This window comes from Podarcis vaucheri (assembly GCF_965113315.1).
Source record: "Podarcis vaucheri genome assembly, chromosome: 3".
In the NCBI taxonomy this organism is placed as follows: domain Eukaryota; kingdom Metazoa; phylum Chordata; class Lepidosauria; order Squamata; family Lacertidae; genus Podarcis; species Podarcis vaucheri.
In genome coordinates, this window is record NC_138761.1 from 125,793,753 (window position 1) to 125,819,449 (window position 25,697).

The 25,697-nt window shown below is 42.5% G+C and overlaps 1 protein-coding gene across 4 annotated transcripts in view; it reads left to right on the forward strand.

Moving 5' to 3' along the window:
- EHBP1 (EH domain binding protein 1) overlaps positions 1-25,697 on the forward strand; it is a 280,836-nt gene that overhangs the window by 13,363 nt on the left and 241,776 nt on the right. The window lies entirely within an intron of this gene.

The window sequence follows — 25,697 nt, forward strand, 5'->3', positions numbered from 1 at the left end:
GCGTTGGATTTTACATATGCTTGCTGCCCCATGCCACGTTGAGGTAAACACTGACGCGGCCTTTCGGACTCAGACACTTTTCAAATGGCTGTGCAGGCTGGATTCGCGACCCTTTCAGGCTGCATCCGGCCCCCGGGCCGTAGTTTGCCGACCCCACCCCCACCTGTGTCTGTTCCTCTAACAGTAGCAGAATACACCTATATTTGTCCCTCTTTTCTGCTTTTTAATTGCACAAAGTCTGGTAATATTTTCAGAGGAGATGGTAGCCTGCTTCTTACAGTTTCAGCACCTTTAGATTAGAGCAGCCTTGCACAAGCAAACGCAGCTCACTTTGCTGCCTTCCTGGAATTGTAGAAACAATAAAATAATTATAGCCCTATGCACTTCCTGCAGAAGATATATTCTATTTCATTTTTTTGTAGACTGAAATGCATCTAAGGAAATTGAAAATAAAGAAGCTAAAAAAACAATCACACTAAGTTTAGAAAATCCTCTTTGTGGACTTATAGGAGCTTTCTCTTGAGATCTGGGTGCTAATACCTATTAAAATTGCCTGCCTTGAGAATCTCCAGTCAGAATACCATTGCATTTTACCAGTTTTAATCTATTGGAACCATCTACCTTAACTGCTTCAAATTTTCAGGATCTGCATGCCTTGTTCTTCTCTTTCATCCCCCTAACCCCCACCAATTTATGAGAATATGAAATTAAGTAGTTGCTAGATACCTTCATACACTATCCAGACAAAGTTTTAAGATGTCAACAGTCCATTAGTGCCAAGAAAAGTGCTGAATGCTTGGAGATGATTAATGGAAGTGGGCTTGCCCTAAAATTATTTTTAGGTTAGGACTTCTATGAAAAATTTGTCTTGCCAGTAAATGCCGCTTGATGAGCCATGCCTTCATTCACATTCATGAGTGAGATGATAAATTTCTCCCTATGTTACTTACCAGAAGTAATAATCTGCTGTGTTCTGTCTATCGCCATCCTGAAAGGTATCCAGAGACACAAGTACTTGCTGGGTTTATAAGTTGTAGTGGTGTTCATTACAGCAATGGATATGGGAAACGTAAAGTCTCTAAAGAAGGAAGACTTACAATTTTTGCTTGAAATCTGACCCAGGGATTTTCCAGTCTCTCTGTCTTGCAGCAATCTGAGATGCTTATTGAAAGCTGACTACTGAATTTGGGCGACCAACACCAGATTTGAGGGGACTCAGGGCAACGTGCCTTTGTGGAGGCTTTTCCAATGTCTTTGTTGCTGATGGGCTTACTGGGAGACAAGGCAGAGCCAGTAGTTGTGGTGCAGATGCCACACAGAGAGGAGCACCATGTCGCTGCAGTAGGGAGAGAAACTATTTTTATCCCCTTGAAGTCCCTAACATAGAGCAAGGCTATGCCTGAGACATTGAGAGGGATCATACAGGCTGATTCATTGCTGTGGAGTCATTCTGTTCTTTTCTCCCCCAGTGCCCAAGCAACAAGCAGGGTTCTTAAAGGGGCCCACCCAGATTCCTGCATTTGGGTAGGTTGGCTGCTTAAATATTTGACCCCCTTTCCTCTTGACACAGAGCAGCTGTCTCAAGAAAGGGAGCCATCTGTTTAATAACTCTCCTACATTGGGGATTGGGGAGCGATTAAATAGATGGCTCCTTTGCCTGCTGCAGCCGCTCAGAGCTCTTCCCAGCACCCAGTGGTGGTGGCAGGGAGAATTAGTAAAGGGGTTGTCTTTCTGCAGTACAGGCAGTTGCACTTTAAGAACGCCCCCCCCCTTCCTGGTGGTGGGAGGTGTGCTGAGTGACTATCCAGAGTGCCAGAGCCCATTTTAATTTTTGAGTGTAGTGTAACTCTGGAGCAAGGCTACATTGAAGGCTCTGGGATGACTCTACCACTTCCTCACTACACCTTCTTTACAGCAACTCAAGATGACTCATTTACTTCTCTGTTATCCTCCCTCCGCACCACCTAAATTGTTATTCCCTTTCCCATAGTGTGGCAGGTGCACACACACAGGAAATGAAACAACAGGAAAACTTTAGTGCTTTGCTATATATTTACATAGGTATTTTGGAAAAATTTTCCACAGTTCAGTAAAGCAAATGGCAATGATGTTCCTCTGAATTTCCTTCCACGTACATTTCCCACCATTATTTTAAGAGTGCACCAGAACAACAGAACTTAGCATAACCATAAGATAAAATGTGGTTTGGGGTAGACAGATTATGCTAGGATACTCCACAATTGTTTCAGTGGAGGTTATTTTAAATGTCAGAGATTTATTACCATATGTTGACCTAAATATGAGCAGAAGTTGCATAGCTGCCACATATATTGTGAAAGCCTCCAGTTATCAATCATACGTTTGTCCATATTTTAATTAGTGTTTTGTGATAGTGTAAGTCTTCAGCTGTATTGTAAAGCAAAAACTAATTTGTTTGAAGGCACGCTATGGTTCTGTGGTGAATGTTCCAAGGAGATAAGGTGTTTAGAAATTTGTCCTATGTATTTTGTAACACACAAAGAGAGGTTTCCTTCAAACAGTGGCACATCTTCATTGTCTCTTGATGCCCTTCACATGGCATGCAAAAGTGCAGAAATTATATTGCTCTTCAGCTTGCATTATCACATGAACAGTGATTTTATCTTATTGTTGTATAAGTAGGTTCTATGGTAGCTTTACCTACATTTTAAAAAACATGATTCAGAAGAGCCTTATAACAAAGTCTGAGTCCTGTGTCCTGGTACCTTCTTGGATTTCTAAAACCCTGACTTTTTATACAGAGCTTTATTCCTGATATTTCAGGATAAAATCTAAAAGTATAATCTAGTGACCACTTAAATATGGAGTAAAGGCTCCCAAGCAAGCATGCTCAGACTCTTCAGCATAAAAAAATATTGCATAGTTTTTTGTGTTATAGTCAGATTTAATCATCCATCTTTGTTTCCAGACACCTTTAATTCCATAGACTTAAAACTTTTAGCTTTTTAAAAGCTGTTTTCCTTCACCTGTATCATGGGATGTATATCTGAATTGTTTTTAGTTTCTGTTTTATTCAGTCTTTCCTTTTCTCTTTGAATTATAGCTGAAATTCTACTAAGACTGAAAAAAGTAGTTTTTACAAATATTTGTCACAGTGTAGAATGCAACCATAATATCACATAATAGCATACTGTGGCACCACGTTGTTGAAAGTTTTCAGCAACTGTGATTTTCAGCTGCTGATAGAGTCTAGTTCTTTAATGCTAGATGCATTTCCTATGGAAGTGCAGTGAAGATCTAGCACAAATATGGGCTAAGTTTGATAGTAGTGAAAGATGCTCTCAAGGGACTTCCAGCAGTTTCTTTCTTTTAAGCTTACCCTGTTCTTATTGCTTGTCTACTTCTCTTTAACCATCTAATCTTCAGAACTAGTCACGTGGATAGTCTCTGCTTGTTTATTTCTTGATCATTTGAAAAATAAATCGAGACAGTCTATAATACAGATTGTTAAAGCAGAGGTTAACACAGTTGATACTTGTTAGCATAGTGACAAAAGAATTGTGCAATTTGTGGTCTAATACATGCTGATTGGGCTGTATGGCATTGCATGTGCAGCCAAGAGAATGTGGTATAGCATGCAGTGACATATAGGAAGTTGCCTTGTACTGAGTCCAGTTCAGTATTGGCTTGGCAGCAGCTGCAACTTGACCCAGAACCTGGGACTGTCTGCATACCAGCCAGAATCTCTACCACTGAGCTTTTTTCACATGCATGCATAAGCTGATTGAAACTTTTTAACATTATATATGTTAATTTCTACTTGGTTTCTATGAACATATGCAATATTAAATATATCTAAAATAGACTTATTATTTAAATGCTTGTCAATGTGTACATATGTGTTATATTTAGAACTTCTATAAATTGCAATTGTATGAATGTTGACAACTATCCTGGTATGTTTAATGATTATATATAATCAATGTCAATTAGTGTTATACTCTATTCAAATTGAAGTAATATTTTGGTTGGTTGCACATATGTATACTTGTACCATATCACATGCTCAAAACCTGAAAATGATTAGCATATATTGGTACAATAGTGTAAATTTGGCACTTTTCTTAAAAAGTGCCACAGCTGGAGAGCCAGTGTGGTGTAGTGGTTAAGAGCGGTAGTCATGTAAATCTGGGAAACCGGGTTCGTGTCCCCGCTCCTCCACATGCAGCTGCTGGGTGACCTTGGGCCAGTCACACTTCTCTGAAGTCTCTCAGCCCCACTCACCTCACAGAGTGTTTGTTGTGGGGGAGGAAGGGAAAGGAGAATGTTAGCCGCTTTGAGACTCCTGAAGGGGAGTGAAAGGCGGGATATCAAATCCAAACTCTTCTTCTTCTTCTTCTTCTATGCCATTGCAGTATATCTAATTATAATTATTGACATTTTTGCTTCAGCAAAAGCAGTGGACAAATGAATCAAATCTATTAATCACATAAAATAGCATCTAGCCATTTTGTGCAATTATTATTTATTTTTTTCTTCTTTATTAAAGTTGTTAGTTGATTTATCTTGCCCAAGGCAACCCAAATCAATTTACAACCAACTAACCAACCAACCAACCAACCAACCAACCAACCAACCAACCAAAGAAACCCAACACAGATACATTAAAACTAAGTTGGGAGGCAATACATTAAAAACATCCCACCCACAACGAAAAGGCCACAGATAGCTTAAGCAGGGTTGTTTGTGTGTATGTGTTTTGGCCAAAGTTGTTGAGCTTTTTTATTTTTGGCCAAAGTTGTTGAGTTGTTGTTGTTTTACAAAACCTAAAATAAAAATAAAAAATGGAGTTCTGAGCTATATTTAAGGAAATTCACTAAAGTTTATGCTTCCAACATAGGTTGCCATATGTCCGGATTTTCCTGAATATTTCAGTGACTTTTGCCCGACACTATTTCCGAGGGCCGAATCCCAGGAAATTCTGGGCTTATGCCAGCGCTAGTTAAAGGCCAGAGGCACCTAAAAGTATATTATGATGGCTCCAGGCAAGCCTCCCTAGGGAGAGCAATCCACAAATAGGGATCAACCACAGAAAATGCCCAATAGTTAGGTAGTACAGGTGAGTGCCTGTGTTTTGGCTGCTCACTAGACCCTCCCAGTGTTAGGACCCTAGAGTCTCATTTAATGCTAGAGAGTCTTAATATGTATTAACCATGGCTGTTAACTTTTCCATTTTCTTGCGAGGAATCCTATTCAGAATAAGGGAATTTCCCTTTAAAAAAGTGAAACGTTGACAGCTGTGGTATTAACCTCCATGCTTTTTAAGCACACCACTAAGATTTAATTAACAAATAGTTAATGTGCAAAGGTTAGACCCTTGTCTAAACAAGTTCCTGGAATGTCTTCTTGGTTAATGAATATACAGTTCATTGTACTGTATTTCAGTTAAAGTGAAGTATGCATCTTTTATACTGGAGCATAAAAATTGTATTGATGATTATAAATATTATAATTAAATATTAAATATTACGTAAATTTTCTATGGGAGAGGAAAGTATTTTTTCTGTTTCTCTCAAATTAACAAAGTGCTTTTACAATAGTAATGTATTTTGAACTGTTACAGTTCGCCAACATAATTGGTATGTACCTCTCTCTTTTTTAGAAGCAGGGCTTTTTTTTCAGCCAGAACTCATCGGAGCTCAGTTCTGGTACAGGTGGGCTCTATTGCCATTATAAAACAACATAGGAGGCTTCCATGGTGAGTTCTGGTATATATTTTCCAAGAAAAATAGCACTGTGTAGAAGCAAGGAGCCTCAGCGCTGTGGTCTAAACCACAGAGCCTAGGGCTTGCTGATCAGAAGGTTGGCGATTCGAATCCCCATGATGGGGTGAGCTCCCGTTGCTCGGTCCCAGCTCCTGCCAACCTAGCAGTTTGAAAGCACGTCAAAGTGCAAGTAGATAAATAGGTACTGCTCTGGCGGGAAGGTAAACGGCGTTTCCGTACGCTGCTCTGGTTTACCAGAAGTGGCTTAGTCATGCTGGCCACATGACCTGGAAGCTGTCTGCGGACAAACGCTGGCTCCCTCAGCCAGTAAAGCGAGATGAGCGCCGCAAGCCCAGAGCTGTCCGCGACTGGACTTAACGGTCAAGGGTCCCTTTGCCTTTTAACTTGCAGCTTAAGCAAGTGTTTGATTCTGGGCATCCAAGCATAAACATGAAATCACATAAAGCCAAGAATCCCTGGTACCACCCCTCTTTTCAAGGTGGAGGGCTGCTTTCTGTGCTGTGGGAAGGTCGTGGGAGGGCTCTGGGAATCTACCAGAGTTCCTGTGCCTCCTTCCCTAAGCCAGGTAAGCAAGGCACTGCAGGGACTGCCTATTCATTTTGGATACTCATAAGCACTGTATGACTTCTAAGTGGTCGTATTTGTTTCTGTCAAGGGATTGACTTGGTAAGCTTTGTAAGCTTATTGAGGGGGGAGGGGAAGAGAAATCTGTTTCACCCCCAGCAAGCATAATGAAAGACCTAGTTTTTAATGGATTGCATAATTTGTGGTGCTTGCATTTATCCCAAATCTGAGGGAAATTAAATTAAAGGATCACTTTAATGCCCACATTTGCTTGCAATTTATCTAGCTGGCCTTATGGTGGGGCCTTTTGTTGGCTCATTAGACAGAGACCCAAGGGAAGGTAAATCCTATAAAATCATGGCTTACCTTGTTCACCCTCATTAACTTAAATGGAAGGTTACACAGCTGCCCACATTGCACCAAGTAACTTGTCTGTTTCATTGTGCCTTGCCTAAATATATTTGTAGACTCCATATTCTAGTTTTTAGACTGTCCTGAATGCCACTCCATTTGGTAGAGCTCATTCTCTGCCATGAGAGAAAAATACAGTTGATTTGTATGCATGAATGAATATGCCATAGTTTCTTAGCATTCATGTGAAGTGGATCAGTTCTAAGATGATGGGTTATCTCATACACAGATGAGTCCTCCACAATTGAGGCACAGGAACTTCCTAGCTATGTTGATTTACCATCCTCCATCATAGGCTCTTGGGTAATCTGAGATTCAACTCAAGGTCATTCTGCATGCAACACACATGTTCTACTGCTTAGAAGCTTGTTTTAGAGCCTACTTTAATAAACCACCCAACATTTATCAGTACAGAAACAGAAAGGGATTCAACGCTCTTCTTATCCATTTTATGTGAACATTCTCAAGGCTGAAACACCAACTCCTAGAAGCCACTAATGAATGGCAGCTGCTTGAGTCTACGGGCCGAGAATCTGTTCCCTACCCAAGCTTCCTCTGCTGCATGCTCTTGACACTGAGTGTGGCCTTCCGGTCTCTCTTATGGGAAAATAAATGTAGTCAGCCTTAAAGCTGGGTGATAATCCGATTTATTGTCTGAAACCGATATGGCGTTCACATTGCAATACCGGTTTCAGACTTTTTGAGCTGCTGATACATTGCTGCTCCCCTGCTGCCATGTATTAGCAGCTCAAGTTGCCTTCACCTGAGCAGGCAGGCTGCATCTTTCTTCTGCAGGCAGTTGGTCGCTCCAGGAGGAAAGACTCAGCCTGTCTGCTCGGATGAAGGCAAAGGTAGATATACACATGAAGCCTGAGAATGTGCTTTTCAGGCTCCGTGTGCTTGGCTGCTGCTTGCCTGCCTTTATCCTAAGGTGGGGAGGAAGAAACAGCCAAGATACATTCCAGATATCGTGATATATCAGCATATACTAGTATTTAGCTGCTGATATATCATGATGTTGCAGCCCTAGTCAGCCTTGTCTTGTTGTGTGAACACAGAAGTAGTTGGCAGAACTTGTCTCCTCTTTCTGTCCTCCTCTCTGGGGGGGAGGTGGCAGGAGAGAAAGATGCACAGCAATCAGCTTGAGAATTTGACAAAATTGGTATGAAATATATCCGAACTAAAATATTTGTAAAATGTAGTCTGGTGTTTACAAGTCTGAACAAGCCTGGAAAGCTATAAAAATGTGATGAACCGGAGCTTAAATGGCTTAACTCATTCATTTTGTATCTGTTTGCTTCTGGGAATATTTATAAACAAATATCTACATTGGTGAAGGATTTGCATAATGTGTACATACTCGATTGGCTAGTTACCCTCAATTTGTAACATATATTCCCATATTTGGCATCTGCTCAAGACAAGAGCTGTCTCACACTGTATGGCCTTTCAGTAAACTTCTTTCCCATCCATTTATTTCAGCTGTGGTCTGCTCAGGTTTTTGCCTGTGCAGAAGGTTTTTATTACTCATCCCCAGCCTCTCCAGAAAGTTCCTTGTTCCTTTTTGGGCTGTTGCTTCCTCCAGTTCTCCTCTTAAATTCTCTGCTTATCCCTTACCTTTTTATATTTTGCTTCTGTCTACTCCCCTCCGCCACTCCCTGGCCATCAAACACTCACTGGTCCAGGGTCCCTTGGGGACCACCTGAACCCTTACATCCCAGTTTGATCACTGAGATTAACTGCAGGTTGGTTGAACAAGGTTGAACAAGCCAAGATGACAAGGCTCATCTGACAGCTCAGCTGACAGCCCCGTCCTGTGGAATGCTTTGCTGATAGAGATGCTGCAGGTGCCTTCTGTTTCAACCTGTAAATGTCTGCTGAAAGGCTTCCCATGCCTCCAACTTTATGCAGGCAATTAAGAAAACATTTTTCCATAATAGTTGATTCACTGGGTTTTCATTTTTAGATACTGTTATTATTTAGAGATATTATTGTAAACCACTTTGGCATTTCTATGATATATTTATAGTCTAAAATTTACAAATATTTTTATGAACAAAGATAAATAACTATTCTCTGTGAAAGAATAGCAGATACCTGGCTCCTAATCCAGCAGAGTGTATTGGTTTTACTTTAAAATAAAAAAAATCCTTCCAGTAGCACTTTAAAGACCAACTAAGTTAGTTCTTGGTATGAGCTTTTGTGTGCATGCACACTTCTTCAGATACACTGAAACAGAAGTTGCCAGATCCTTCTATATAGTGAGAAGGTGGGGAGGGGTATTACTCAGAAGGGTGGTGGGAATGGGAGATTGGCAGATAGCTGAGATGAGCCTGTTGACGACTCTTAACGACTGTAATAGGTCTTACAGGAAAAGGCAAGGCGTGAGAAGGTGAGAAATGGCTTAGTCATGTATAATGGGATAAGAATCCAATGTCTTTGTTCAAACCAGGTCTCTCCATGGTTTTAAGTTTGGTAATGAGTTGCAATTCAGCAGCTTCTCTTTCCAGTCTATTTCTGAAATTCCTTTGTAGTAAAACAGCTACTTTGAGATCTTGTATAGAATGTCCTGGGAGATTGAAGTGTTCTCCTACTGGTTTCTCTGTTTTGTGATTCTTGATGTCGGAATCACAAAACAGAGAAACCAGTAGGAAAACACTTCAGGGTTGGCAGCAACACTGGCCGTACTGCTCTGCTTCTTTTCGACAACCCCATGCGGTCACTCTGGGCGCAGGAAGGGCAGACTTTGCAGCAGGGGCGCAGTGAACGAGCATCACTGGATAGTAGTGGGAGCCACCTGCCCCGGAAGGACTTGTGGTGATGGTGGTGATTGATGCCTTGGTTGCAGGTAGAACACAAGAATAGCTTGCTGGATCAGGCCAGTGGCTCAGCTAGTGCACATCCTGTTCTCACAGTGGCCAACCAGGGAGCAGAAGATGAGCACGAGAGCAGCCCTCCCCCCTCCCCTGGTTTGGAAGCATTCCTGCCTCCAGCTGTGGAGGGAGAGCAGAGCCTTCCATAGCCCTCTCCTCCATGAATTTGTGCAGTCCTCTCATAAATTCATCTAAGTTGTGGGACACCACTTTCTCCTGTGGGAGCGAGTTCCAGGGTTTGACTATGTACTATATGACTACATGAAGAAGTACTTTCGTTTATCTGCCTGAAATCTTCCAACATTCATCTTCATTGGATATCCATGAGTTCTAGTATTATGAGAGAGAAGAGCTTTTCTCTAGCCACTTTCTCCATGCCATGCATAATGTTATAAACTTTGTCACAAAGCACTTACTTACCTTTTCTCTAAATTAAAAAGCCCCAAACGCCACAACCTTTCTTCACAGGGGAGTCGCTCCATCCCCTTGATCATTTTGACTGCCCTTTTGTGAACCTTTTCCAACTTTACAATATCCTTTTTGAGGTGAGGTGACCAGAACTGTACATAGTACTCCAAATGCTGTTGCACCATAGATTTGTATAATGTCATTATTATACCTGCAGTTCTATTTTCAATTCTTTTCCTAATGATGCCTAGAATGGAATTTGCCCTTTTCATGGCTACCACAACCTGGGTAGATATCGTCATTGAGCTATCTACTATGACCCCAAGGTCTTGCTCCTGGTCTGTCATCTCCAATTCAGGTCCCATGAGTGTGTATATGAAATTAAATTTTTTTTGCTCCAACATACATCACTTTATTCTTGTTTACCTTGAATTACATTTGCTACTTCACCACCCATTCACTCTGTTTGGACAGTTTTCCTAAAGCTATCCAGATGTATTTATTTTGTTAGCTTTATTGTGTCCCACCCACCCTGCAGTTGGTAGATGAATAAAAAAAGGACTGTATTTTTCTGTCTATAAGACGCCCCCATGTATAAGACGCCCCCTATTTTGGGGGATTCAGATTTAGGAAAATGGGGGGGAGCTATCTGTGTATAAGATGCCCCCTAATTTTTGACATTATTTTTTAGGGGGGAAACCTAGTCTTATACACAGAAAAATACTGTATTTGGTATCTTTTAATATATCTATGCATCATTTAATATCCATATGAAGATCCTGTGTGCATGGTCATTAGGAGATTTGGGGCAAGGTGTCAGTGGTATGTTGATGATGCCAGCTCTGTTTCTCTGTAATATGAATTGGGGGAGACTGTGCATGTCCTAAACAGATGCATTCATGTAGTTATGAGCTGCATGAAGGCTAAAAAACTGTGGCTGGATCCTGAGAGGATGGAGATCATATGGATGGGTGGTTCCTATATCTTGGAATTGGTTTGCAGTCCCTCTGAAGGAATAGGTATGTAGTTCCTGGTTCTATTGCCATCACTAGAGACCCAAGTTTGACCAATTTTAGGTAAAGGCAGTGCTTTTTTCTGGGGGTATGCAGGGGTACGCATACCCCGAAATATTTTGTGAATATAATTTTGGCATGATTGAGGAGCAGTGTTTTAATATGAGTAAGAAAATGAGAGTACCCCTAAATATTTTTTTAGAAAAAACACTGGGTAAAAGCAGTGCTTTTTCTGGGGGTACGCAGGGGTACGCATACCCCTAAACATTTTGTGAATCTTTGTAATTTTGTCCATTTACTGTATTTATTTTCCCCGATTTGAACTACAAAATGGTGATTTTCTTGAGTCAAAATGAGAATACCCCTAAACATTTTTTTAGAAAAAAAGCTCTGGGTAAAGGTAAATATTTACCTTTACTTCTGTTCACACTTACCTTCATTGAACTGAATAGGACTCACTTTTGAGTAGACATGTATAGAATTGTGCTAGAATACGGTTTTAACCTGGCTCCTGAAGCTCATGAAAGTTGACTCCAGGTTTATATATCTAGGAAGAACATTCCATAGCTGGGGAGACATTACCAAAGAAGGCCTATTCCTGGTCACCATTAGCCTCTGAAAAGGGTCTCTGAAAATGATCCTGCTCATATGGGAGCAGGCAGTCCATCTAGACCTAGAAGCCACAAAAATCTGTGAGAGCAGAGGAGTTCATGGAGTTGCTCCTATTCAAGCCATGCCTCAGCAGGCTCATTTTGCAATAGGCAAAGCATAGCTAAGGTTAGATTTCCACTGTATCTTCAGTCATGCTTTTAAGATTAGAGCAATACAGTATTGGGATTGATAATAAATTTTATTAATCTTTTAAGCCATGTATTTTATGGGATCTGAGATAGGTCTTAGTTTATCCTTTGCCTTGCATAATGACACAAGATTTTGATCAAGCATGTAGGATGTTATGGCTGTTTTGTGGAAGCTTGGAATGTGTCCAGGAACGTCTTGGCTCTAGCTGTAGGGAGGCTTACTTTCAAATAGCAGGGAGGTGATGACTAGGCTAATGACAACCTTGGTCGCTCTGATGTTTATAAGACACGTCCAGTATTACTACAGTACTACATATTTTTGTTTTATTACTAGAAATGCCGCATTGCAGGTAATACTTAGGGGGAAAGCCTGTAGTATTCATGCTGGCTTTTAGGTGGGGGTTATTCTGATTGTTTATGGAGTTGATGTATACTGCTTTTAAATTTTTGTTTGTAAACTACCCAAAGGACTTGTTTGATGGGGTGATAAAGAAATATAACACATAGTATAGGAACCAAATTGTAGTAAGAAAACCCCTGACTAAATCTTCTGTGTTTCACTGCAGAATTTGCAGTTTTACTGGTCCTGAATTATATTTGGTTACTTAGTATGGAAGCATGACTTACCTCAGTTTGTTAACCTTGGATGCAAGCTGAAGCTGAATGAATCTAATGCTTTATGTTACTCCAGAAACCACCAAGTAGGGCTCTCACAAAAGTGTGCACCCATGGTGATCAAAATCGGAGTGGGCAGCACAGCCCACCTAGATTCTGATCACACCCCTCTTTTGGGTATGAAATGAGCTTTGAAAGTGCAGATTACACATGCTGACCAAGTCCACACAATCCTTGCCTTACAAGGATTGTGTGAACTTGGTGCCAGGTGCCCACCTTAACCTCTGCTGCCCTACATGAAATCAGCTTCCAGCCTAGGTAGATGTAAATAATGTCTTTGAAGATAGGGATTGTGTGGGTTGGTGGGGGTTGTGGGATTGGGGTCCTTGAAGAATTCCAGTGTCATGGTCATGTTGGGTGATTGACTGGTCCTGCCCACCTGACACAGTAGCTTGCAGAGGCTGGGGGACAGCAACATCTAACCTTCTGGCTGGAACCAGTTCCCTACCCTTGATATGCGATGCAGTGTCGGCCTTATAGTGATAAACATGCATTCCTTGAATGCACACAGTTATATTTACTTTATTTATATAGCTGTCCATCAAAAATATAAACTGGGTAGTTTACAAAACTTCAAGATCTGGAAAGGATAGGCACTTTGCATGTGGCTGTCTTTTGAAGGAAGTTTAGAAACTTCAGCTGGTGTCAGATTCTGCTGGCCAGATGTTGGCTGGGCTATTTATTTAGGAGTTTATTTAGACTAGGGCAGTTGGCATAAATGACTCCAACAACATGGTATCAGTTGTGCTGGTTATCAGTGTGTTTCTGGGCAGCTCTATAAGTGTTGATTTTGACCTTTAAAACCCTAAATCAGGCTTCCTCAACCTCGGCCCTCCATATGTTTCTCGCCTACAACTCCCATGATCCCTAGCTAGCAGGACCAGTGGTCAGGGATGATGGTAATTGTAGTCTCAAAACATCTGGAGGGCTGAGGTTGAGGAAGCCTGCCCTAAATGGTTTGGAACCAGGTTTCTTAAAAGACTGCCTGCATGCATATCAAGCTTCCCACACTTTGAAATCATCATCTTCAGAGGTCCTGTGTGTGTGTGAGAATGCTGGTGAAATTATTTAGATTGGCAGGTGAAGGGAGAGAGCCTTGTTTGCAGTAGCCCCACACTTTGTGGAATTCTATTATGCCAATTGAGGTCCATTTGACACCATTGTTACAAGACTTCAAATGGGTACTAAAGACCTTCTTCTTTCACTTATTCTTGCAAGTATGAGGTCTAAATCGCTGAGCTTCTTGGGCTGCTGATCATAAGGTCGTCAGTTCAAATCCGCATTACGGGGTGAGTTCCCATTGCTCTGTCCCAGTTTCTGCCACCTAGTAGTTCGAAAGCATACCAGCACGAGTAGATAAAATAGCTTTTGCTGCGGAGGAAGGAAAACAGCGTTTCCATGCTCGCTTGCTTCTGTCAGTGTCCCGTTGTGCCAGAATTGGTTTAGTTATGCTGGCCACATGACCCAGAAAGCTGTCTGTGGACAAACGCTGGCTCCCTCAGTCTAAAAGCAATGATTTCAACTGGACTTAACCATCCAGGGATACTTTACCTTACCTTTACCTTTACTACCACTGCTGAATCATTTTGTTTTCATGACATTGTTCACAGCTGAATATTTATTACTATTATTGTTTTATTTATTTCTAGTGCTGTCTTTCATAGGAACATAGGAAGCTGCCTTATACAGAGTAAGACTAATGGTCCGTCTATCTCAATATTATCCACACTGATTGGCAGTAGATCTCCAGCGTTTTAGACACAGAATCTCTTCCAGTCCTACCTGATAGGAGATTGAACTAGAAATCTGCATGCAAAGCAGATGCTCTACCACTCAGCTATGGTTGATGTGTTAAACATTGTGCTTTTACCATTGATATTTACCATATATACTCGAGTATAAGCTGACTTTTTCAGCACATTTTTATGCTGAAAAAGCCCCCCTCGGCTTATACTCAAGTGAGGTGGGCAGAGGGAAGAGTGGCCCAAAAGGAGCCCTTTCTCGCTGCTGGTCCTGCCGCTACCGCCCGCCTCTCACAAGGGCAGGCGCAGGAGCCGCTGTTGGTTGAGGTGCTGCGCTGTGCCCCTCCCAACCGTGGCTCCTATGCCTGCTCTTGCGAGTGGCAGATTCAGCGACGGAGGGATGAGCGGCCCGAAAGGAGCCCTTTTGGGCTGCTCCTTCCTCCACCTCTGCCTTTGCTGCTGTCGGCGGCAAAGGCAGAAGCAGCAGCCCAGAAGTAGCCCTTTCAGGCTGCTTGTTCTTCCTCTGCCGCTGCCGCCGCTGCCGCCACCACCAGGTTTGTGGTGTGGTGAACTGGCTTATTCTCAAGTCAATAGGTTTTCCTAGTTTTTTGTGTTAAAATTAGGTGCCTCGGCTTATATTCGGGTCGGCTTATACTCAAGTATATACGGTATATCATGTAAGCTGTCATGTGGCCCTGAAAAGTTGCCTACAGATATATTATAATTTTTGTTATTGATCTTTCCAGCTAGAAGTTGGTATTGATACTAAAATGAGATGGTGGTGTATGAGATTAATAGTTATATTTCAGACTGAGAACAAAACACACTGCATATTATGAAACTATTATTTAAAAACAAATTGCTAATGTTCTTACATGTGATGCAAAAGCTGTTGTGTCTTTTGGTGAGCATTATTACTGAGTGAGCGAGTGATTGTTTTGCTTTGGGATATAGATGTTTTGTCTGGATGTTGACAATTTCCCTCTTTTTTATTTCGGGTTGCTTCATCACTCCCTCAAGTCCAGAATTTAGTGCACAGTTAGAACAGAGATTTCTGTCTCCCCTTGTCTCTGCAAGCTATAACCAGCAGACATTTTTCTCCTATTGTTATCACACTGATTGAGAAATTGTGCATAGGGTGCATACTACCCCCTCTCCTGTCTCTGCATGAGATACTCTTGTTCCTGACAGATTATGATATATAGTCCTCTGTAGATTGCACCACCACTGTGATGCTATCATTAATTCTGACATTTCGGGTGGCTGTTTGTTTTTGTTTTAATTCCCACAGTCTTCACAAAAGTTGCAGTCTCATTTGTCAGAATGGCTTCCAGGCTGTCAGAACATTTGGACAGAATGGATGAGCGCTGTGTCCAGGGGATTACATAGCACAATTATTCTAGAGAGGAAAATGGTGTGTGGTGTGGGAGGAACTTAGATAATATGGCATTTAAAATAACTAAGATGGGAAACATTATGGTTCTGGTGTGGATTAAGTATTTTATGGTCATAAATCACCATGAGGGAGCACTAAAGGATAGCAAGGGATTATATCTAGTTTCACTCATGTTTTCATTTCTGATTTGTTTTATTTAACTAAATCTGTTAATGATTTTTCTAAATAGACATAGAAAACCAACCCCCCATCACCTGCACCCTACAAACACAGGTTCCTCTGGGAAAACATTGTTTCAAAGTGTTAGGTGCGACTCAAGTGGGTGCCAATGTAAATGATGTTCCTTTGAGTACATGATAAAAGGGTGCCTGCCAAGTTATGGTAAAGGTAAAGGGACCCCTGACCGTTAGGTCCAGCCGCGGACGACTCTGGGGTTGCGGCACTCATCTCGCTTTATTGGCTGAGGGAGCCGGCATACAGCTTCCGGGTCATGTGGCCAGCATGACTAAGCCGCTTCTGGCGAACCAGAGCAGCGCACGGAAACGCCGTTTACCTTCCCGCCAGAGCGGTACCTATTTATCTACTTGCACTTCGTGCTTTCGAACTGCTAGGTTGGCAGGAGCAGGGACCGAGCAACAGGAGCTCACCCCGTCGCGGGGATTCAAACCGCTGACCTTCTGATCGGCAAGCCCTAGACTCTGTGGTTTAACCCACAGCGGCACCCGTGTCCTGCCATGTTATGGTAAAGTTTCCATTTTCTCCTTTTCTAGCTAATGCTGTGAATTCCTTAGTCAATTTTTCAGAAAGTACAACTGTCCATACTTTCTGTTTCCAGAAAGTATGCAAATGCTCCAGAGATTTCCAGTTTTGTGCCATAAGTTGTCAAGTGGCTACTAAAAGAGGATTAATTATTTATATCTAAAATTAACATTATCATATTTAAAGATCGTTAGCAAAACCAAGGTTGGGATGTAAATAATATTTTGGTTTACAATCAAGCTTATTTATTTAACAATGGTCTTCCAAAATGGTTGCCATTTATTGCATGCCCACCACATGTGAAGAAGAGTTTCTGATTTCCTTATACCCTCAATAGAGAGGAGAAACTGCTTTATTAATGTATCTGCATCTCAGATGTGTTTGATGCCACCTATGTAAAAGCTTGAGAGTGCTTTCTTTTACATGCATGGAACTGACCTCAGGGATTTTAAAAAATATTCCTGGTTTTAAGATACTGGTTGTCTGAAAAATTTGGTCCCCCAATAGAGCATTTTCATTGTGTGTCCTTAAGTGGAGTTTGGGATAATGGTCTCTCAGAGCTTGTGTTCTCAATAATTATTTGTCCACTGTTCATTGCAATATTGTATAGCAGGCATTGTTGGATAGTACTTGGGCAAGGGAGACCTGGTTTCAATCTGGACTCACTGCAAGGCCTTAGGACAGTCATTGACTCTCAATCCAACCTACTTGAGGGTAGAGGGGGAGGAACATCATTTAATCCAGGGGTAGACAACATGGTGCCCTTCATATGTTGCTGAGACTCCAGCTCCCATCAGCCCCAGCCAGTATGGTCATTGATGATAGAAGCTAAAGTCCAGCAGCATATGGAGGGCATCACATTGGCTATCCCTGATTTCCTTGGTGGAAAGATAAAGAAGTCTGTCATTGAGGCTTTCTGTGCCCTCTCAAAATGGAGCCCTCGTTTCCCCATTATTCCTTCTGAGTACAACTGCCGACAACAAACCAGCACTTCATGCTAAACTCATATTGTTGAAGTTACACTCTGAAAGGTTAGTTTTAGGGACTCTCAGTCATTTGTTGTACATTGAGTGATTGCTGTTTAACAGCATCCCATTAATATTATGGCTTAAACAGTTTAGGAACTGGCAATCTGACAGCCCCAGCTACACTGTTGTGAGTTTAGCATGAGGCTGCTCCAGTAAGTGGCAACCACAAGAACACTCAGCCATTCACAGTGTGATTGGTGTTAGCAGTTGCAATTAGAGTTGCCTTGTAGAATGCTTAAAGCTATTGGTTGTTTTTTTAAAATAAAAAGTGTGTGTGTGTGTGTGTGTGTGTGTGTGTGTTTATATGGATAAAAGGCACATGGGAGAAATCATAGAGCTATGGCAATTGTTCTTCTCCTATTATTATTATTAATATTATTATTAATTTTGGATTCCCCAGCCACTCTGGGTGGCTCCGAACTAAATATTAATACAGTGGTGCCCCACAAGACGAATGCCTCGCAAGACGGAAAACTTGCTAGATGAAAGAGTTTTCCGTTTTGGAGGTGCTTCGCAAAACGAATCTCCTATGGGCTTGCTTAGCAAGACGAAAATGTCTTGCGAGTTCAGTTCCTGCGGGTTTTCCCCCTCCCCCCTTTTTCTAAGCCGCTAAGCCGCTTATCAGCTGATCCGATAAGCCGCTAAAAGCCGCTAATAGCGCTAATCCGCTAATCCGTCAATGGGCTTGCTTCGCAAGACGAAAAAACCGCTAGACGAAGAGAATCACAGAACGGATTCTTTTTGTCTTGCGAGGCACCACTGTAACACAATACAGCATTAAACATTAAAAATTTCCCTAAACATGCTGCCTTCAGATGTCTTTTAAAAGTAAGATAGTTGCTTATTGCCTTGACATCTGATGGGAGGGCATTCCACAGGGCAGACACCACTACCAAGAAGGCCCTCTGCCTGGTTCCCTGTAACCGCACTTCTCGCAGTGAAGGAACCGCCAGAAGGCCCTTGGCTGAACGATGTTGGTGGAGACGCTCCTTCAGGTATACAGGACCAAGGCCGTTTAGGGCTTTAAAGGTCAGCACCAACACTTTGAATTGTGCTCGGAAACATACTAGGAGCCAATGCAGGTCTTTTAGGACTGGAGTTATATGGTCTTGGCGGCCACTCCCAGTCACCAGTCTAGCTGCCACATTCTGGATTAATTGCAGTTTCCGGGTCACCTTTAAAACTAGCCCCACGTAGAGCATGTTGCAGTAGTCCAAGCAGGAAATAACTAGAGCATGCACCACTCCGGTGAGGCAGTCCACAGGCAGGTAGGGTCTCAGCCTGCGTACCAGATGGAGCTGGTAGACAGCTGCCCTGGACACAGAATTAACCTGCACCTCCATGGACAGCTGTGAGTCCAAAATTAATTCCAGGCTGTGTATCTGATCTTTCAGGGGCACGGTTACCCCATTCAGGACCAGGGAGTCCTCTACACCAGCCCGTCCCCTGTCCCCCAAGAACAGTACTTCTGTCTTGTCAGGATTCAACCTCAGTCTGTTAGCCACCATCCATCCTCCAACAGCCTCCAAACACTCACACAGGACCTTCACTGCCCTCACTGGTTCTGATTTAAAAGAGAAAATATTGCTTAGCAGGATGAAAATGGTGGCCCGACAACATTTTAATACAAATTAGTCATGTGAGAATTGTCATGTATACATCCACCACTGAGAAGAGACCTCGGAAGAATGGGAGTTGCCTCAGAGTTTTTCTGTGAATAGCATTACTAAGTCACATAGCTGTTTTCCCTTTACTGTTGAAATGTGAGGATTTTTGAAGGCTTCAACTCCTGCATCAAAGCATGCTGTGCTCTGTCACAATTCCACTCAGTTATTAAAAGTATGTGATGAGGTCAAAAGGCTCCTTGACAAGGGAGTTTGATTGGACTGCCTGTAGCATTTGCAAGTTCCTCCACTTAATTATCCAGAAGCATTAGCAATGAACTAGCAAAATCCTTGTTCAGTTCCATCCTGTGAAGTGGTTCATCAGTTTACCTATCCTGAATATTCAGAGTGTGCGCAGTAATCCAAAAAAATTCAGCAAGTACAACTATTAGGAAGCTTAACTCCACAAGTTACCTTTGTCCATATAGTAAACTCTGATCTCTTAGGGTTTTTATAGAAGGCAATTGTGGATAGTTATGATAAGAATGGTTTTACTCCATAACCTATTCTCTATAAAAAGTTGTTGTTGTTGTTGTTTGTTGTTGTTCTCTATAAAAAGTTGTTGTTGTTGTTGTTGTTACTATTGCTATTATTTTATTTATACCCCACCCATCTGGCTGGGTTTCCCCAGCCACTATGGGGAGCTTACAGCAGATATAAATAGTAAAATGTCAAACATTTAAAACTTCCTTGCCTTCAGATGTCTTCTAAATGTGTAGTTCTTTATCTCCTTGACATCTGATAGGAGGGCATTCCACAGTATCTTGTTTAATGGATCAGTGTCTTGTTTAATTCAACACCCTCTTCATACTTCATTTCTATTGGACTTAGATTTAAGAACGCAAAGATTTGGGCCTGCCACACTGTACTTCAAAGCTCAGTAGGAAAAATTAGTGGCATATACATGTGGGAGGTCTTTGTGCTTTTTAAATCGTCAAGCCAAAAAGCAAAGCATGCCCTTGATACAGCAAATTTGATGAAGTTCTAATATAAACCCTGTCTCACTTTTACCTGTCTGCTTTATAATATAAACAGGTCAGGTCACTTGACTAGTCTCTCACTTTCTAGTTTAGCACAAAATAAGTCATAGGAAGAAGAAAACAGCTCCATATTCTGATCATTAAAAATATGTTTTGGGTAGGAAAGCAGTTCTTTAAATCCATACAAGCAACTCCCATCTACCTAGGGGTTATGTTCTGAGGCACCACATATTTATTTGACATAGTGTATATTGGGTACATTTAAAAAGCCTGCAAACACCTTCTAAACCTCTGGAAACCCTTGAAAAATTCTTTAAAAAACCAAAACCACCCAACTCCACCACAATTTCTCCCTCCAAACCTCCTTCCTCAAATTCCAGCTCTCCACACTTCTCAAAGGTCAGTGCATAAGTTCCTGGGATTGCTAGACACTACTTTTGCCATTTTTGTGCTCTTTTAGAGCTGTTTTTGCCCCTTTCCATGCCACTTCTGGGTTTGCGGCAGTGTGTGCATGCCTCGAACTTGCTTAAATGGGGAGTTGCTTGCATTAGTTCTCTCACATACTACTCTACAACTATATATTTTGCTTCCATTCACAGTTGAACTATAAAGTGGACAGGAACTTGTTTGGTGTGCAGGTTTGCACAGATTAAATTACTAGAAGGTTTGGTTTATAAACTTGCTGGTCTTATTATTAGTATATGAAGCCCTTAACAACTTTGGACCAGTTTTCTTATCAGATCGCCTAACCCTACATGTGCCCACTTGACTGCTCCAGTCAGCGGAATTGTCACTAATGCAGGTACCACATAATACTTGTTCCACAATTCTAAGAACTTGGTCGTTTAGTGTGGCGGTGCCCGCACTTCGATAGGCAGGAAGTTCCAATCAGGCACCTTCACTGTACTCATTTTGGTACCTGCTAAAAATAATCTTGTTTAGACAAGACTTACCCAGATGCATAGAAAGTTGGGGTAATTTTAATCTGTTTCAGTATTTTAACTTTTGTATGTTTTTAAGTAGGGTTGTAATTTTTTCTTGATTTTACTGTTTTGTCTTTTGTAAGCTGCTCTGAGGTTTTACTTACACACACACACACACACACACACAGAGAGAGAGAGAGAGAGAGAGAGAGAGAAGATTTTATTAATAAATAAATAAATAAATAAATAAATAAATCCAATAGTTACTCCTTCAAATAGCAAATGCAAGTGGTGAGTGCCTACAGGACCATAATAAAAACATAGCCACTGAAAAGCAAGAGGGTATCTGTATGCTAGGGGGAAACCCTATGTCTGCAGAAGTACATTTCCCCCAAAAAAACGTTTTTTGGGGGGTGAGTGGGGGGTTAAGTGGACATCCTATACACACCAAAACATTACAAAGTGAATTGAGCATTTTCAGTGCCCATGTAATGCTGACTTTCTATTTGCAGGGCAAACAATTCATATAGAAAGAGATGTTTACAGGGAAGACCTAAGATTGATTAATCCAATGCTCTGGCTTCTCATTTCTTTTTAGCTTTAAAATAGCTATATATTTTTATCCTTCTCCTATAACTCACTGATGGAGGAAGAGGTCTTACATTCTTTAATTTCAATTATTTCTTTTATTATCACAAGGGAATACTTGTCTCCATCCTGGGCAGATCTGAGGATCTTGAAGGGAGCTTCATGCCAAGAGGAACCAGGGGAGAAGGACAAGGGCAGGAAATGCTGCCTGAATATACCTGGTTCCATATAGACACCTTGTAAATTTCTATTTTTCCTAGATCTGGGTGGAATTTTATTTTGAGGCTATTTTGTGAGCGGCTTTGAGAGCTTTCCTGGCCTATACAGCCTATAATCTATTCTAAGTAATAAATTCTACCCCAATGACTTATGTGTGTACAGGCCCCATCTTCTTTCTTCCTCACATTCCCCTTAAGTTGGTCACAACTAAGCACATTTTTCAATAGGAGCTGAAGCAGTTATTCTTGCTTTATGCTTCTTTTTTGCATACTTTTTACTTGTCATTGTCCATATAGTCAGCATTTGATGGCTCAGCCCTGAACTAGGCTAGCAGCCAGTAGGAAGTGGTAGGAGAATGTTGAATTAAAACATGATTGAATGAAGCATTCCTGGCTAAGCAGGATCTTGAGAGAGTTGCTCCTTTCTAGGCTCCCTACAGCTTTCCTTATGATAGGTTGTTTTTATGATAACAAAGTGCCTAGCTCAGTTCATTGAACATGAGACTCTTTATCTCAGGGTTGTGGGTTTGAGCCCCACATTGGGTACAAAGATTCCTGCATTCCAGGGGGTGGATTAGATCAGTGTTTCCCAACCACTGTTCCGCGGCACACTAGTGTGCCGCGAGATGTTGCCTGGTGTGCCGCGGGAAAAATTAAAAAATTCGAAAGATTTTTTTTTAAGTCAAATTTTCAATTGGGGCACCGTCACTAGATGACCCCTGGGGTTCCCTCCCTCCCTCCCGCTCTGCGCCTCCCTCCCCCTCCTCCTCCGGGGAGGCCCTTCCTGGCTCTCGGCCAAGGCTTGGCGGCTGCCACTCACTCGCTCGCCCACCCGTCCCTCCATCCCTGCACCCGGCCTCTCCCCCTCCGTCCCCGGCGCGGGGGCTGCCGGGATCCGTAGTCCCCTTGCCCTTGGGCTCCGCGCCCACGCGGGGTGCGTAAACTACGTTTCCCAGCGTGGCCTGGCGGGCCGGGCGTTTTGTTTGAAGCGCTCTTCTCCCGGCCATGGAATGAGCGCAGCGGCGGCGGCCGGGCGGGGGCTCTTCCGCGCAGACCCCGCGCAGCCTGCCTGCGCCCCCGCGGAGATCGGGCGGCAGGATGGAGCCCGGGGATCGCGGCGGAGGCGGAGTGGCGGAGGCGGAGTCTGCCCCCCAGGTAGGGCTGCGTCGGGGGGGTTTTATTTTTGCAATGCTGCATCTGCGCCGGAGGGGATGCATCGGACCGCGGGGAGACCCCTTGGCGTGCGTGCAAGGCAATGCATGCGTGCAGGCGTTGCATGGAGTGCAGTGCAATGCAATGGCAACACGGCGCCCTGCATGCATGCATGCAACTTCCACCGGCGCTCCGGACTTGGCAGGTGAGGGGGTCCCCAGTGGGTGGCAGAGAGAGCCGGGAGGGCGAAGGGGAGCCGGGGGGGGAGCAGTGCTGCTCCCCGAGCCGAGCCCGGGGGGAAACTTCGGCGTCGTTGCGCCGGGTGTTGGAAGCGGAGGCTGGCGGGGGCCCCTCACCTGCAAAACCTGGTCGCCTCTCATATATTTCGTGCATTGCATTCATCGCCCGCTTTCTCCTCCAAGGAGCTCCCGGGGGCGCGCGTGGTTCTCCCCGTGTTATCCTCGCAACAACAGCCCTGCGAGGTGGGTCAGGCGAGTGGCCCAAGGGAGCACCCAGGGATTGTCCTGGCCAGGTGGGGTGATTTGAACCCTGCTCTCTGCCCGGTCTTCGTCCTCATTTAGCCCTCACATGTGCATGACTTTGCATTACTGAGGTTTTCCCCCCTCGTCTTGGCTATGGTGTGAGTCTGTGCTGTTAATTAATGGGGTTCTGCCTTCGGAGAAGATGAGCCAGCCCTCAAGGAGGTGATTATGTAATTTGCTAGCAATTCATGTCCCTCCCGGCGTGACGCTGAGCGCTGACGTCACGGGGCTGTAATGGTGGTGTGCCTCGAGATTTTTTTCATGAAACAAGTGTGCCTTTGCCCAAAAAAGTTTGGGAAACACTGGATTAGATGACCATTAGAGTCCCTTCCAGTTCTAGGATACTATGAAAATGGTTGGAAGCAGTCAATACTGGATGTCTATATTTTTCGTCAGTGAAAAATGTATAGTGAAAAGTATTATTACAGCTTTTGTTTATCTCGGATTGGCAACAGGCCCTCTTCAGGCCTGAAAAGTACGTAGAGGGATGGTTTGATGCGTATATTGCACTACCACTGGACACAGGCTGCCGGCTCTTGACCTTTACATGTTTAGAGTGAAGTTCTGAAGGAGGCTTGTAAGTGTATTTGCCTGAAGGCGCTTACAAGCCTCCTCATAATCAGACAATTGCCTTATGAGGGCTCCCAGATCATGAGGAGACTTGTAAGTGCTTTTAGGCAAATGAACTTGCAAGCTCTTTTCAGACCTTCATGCAAAACATGCAAAAGTCAGGAGTGTGGAGGGTGAATGTCCTCACAGGTCCAAGCTGAAAGCATGGAGAGGCCTTATGAATATACTGTATTGAGTTACTTCATTTTCTTCCTTAAAAAAAAAATACTGACAGTTCAGAATTGGAAACTGCCAGAACTACTAAGGAAACCAGCAGCTGCTAGCATAGCATTGTATTTAGTACCGCCCAGTTTGAAGTTGTGGTGAGTAGAGGTTCTGAAGCAAAATAAATCCTGTATGCCTGGACAAATGTAGGTGATTGTCGGCATCATCGTATTAAAAACGAAATAAGTAGCATATTGTGGTGCCTTGGGGGACATCATGAAAAATATTGACTAAACATAGGATGTTTAAATGTAGTGGCATTCATGTTTGACAGCTAACTTTTGTGGAACCAGGATTTTATGGAAGGAACAAGGCTTCCTCTGAAAAATGAGACATGTTTTTATTTTATTTTAAAACTGTATTCCAAACTAAAGTTCCAAGCAGAATTTAGAGGCAGTAAGCTTTTTAGAGGAGTTTCTCAGTGAAAACTCCACATGTGATGCTGAAAAGCAAAGCACAGCAGTGAGCCAGTGACACACAAAATGAAATCTTATCTCCAAAATACCCTGACTTCATTCCTCAAGTAATTATTTTTATCCTTCAATAGGTGTGTCTGCCCGCTATTGTGCGGAAACGTTGCTACATCTCATGTTAATTATACTCTTATGGTTGCTTCAGAAGGGCAATTTAGCAGAGTGCAGTAATTAATTCAACCCAAATCAAACAGTTAAAAAAAAATTGCAATTAGGTGCTAGAGTTACACACACAGACACTACTTCTTCTCTGAAGCATTTATGTTAGCAAACAGAAGGGTAATATTGAGACAGGCTATGTGTAGTGGAGTAAAAAAAATGCTTGAGTTAAAAGACATTTTATTTCATTATGGTTTTAAATGTTTTAATTCTGCATAGGAGTGCTGGCTGGAGTTTAATGGGAGTCAGGTCTGGAGAAACGGAAGGGCTATGCTGCACCCTGTACAATTAATAGGTATACTTTACACATACAAAAAAAGATGCCTTCCTGGAACATGTATTATTTCTAACATATCAGCAAAGAAGCTACTAGCCTAACCTATGTAGTCTGTCAGCAGCTCAAAAGAAACAGGAAGCAAAAAGAGTGAAAGCTCTTAGTTTACTAAAAGTTTCCCTTCCTATTCACTGGGGAAGGAATGATTCTTACACTTCATAAGTGACCTGTTCCAGATTTTCCTATTCGGTCTAATCTTTTAGTGGAAGAGTAAAACTATTTTCATGTTTTAATAACACAGAGGATTGTAAAGTGTGATTGTGAAAACTGTTTGGAAACTTCACTTAATTCGAAATACAGCCACTTGGCTGTTAACTAGCACCAGATGATTTGCAACCTTCATTTCTAATATTGAAATAACTTCATTGGCTTTTGCTCTGAGCACAGTTCAAAGTG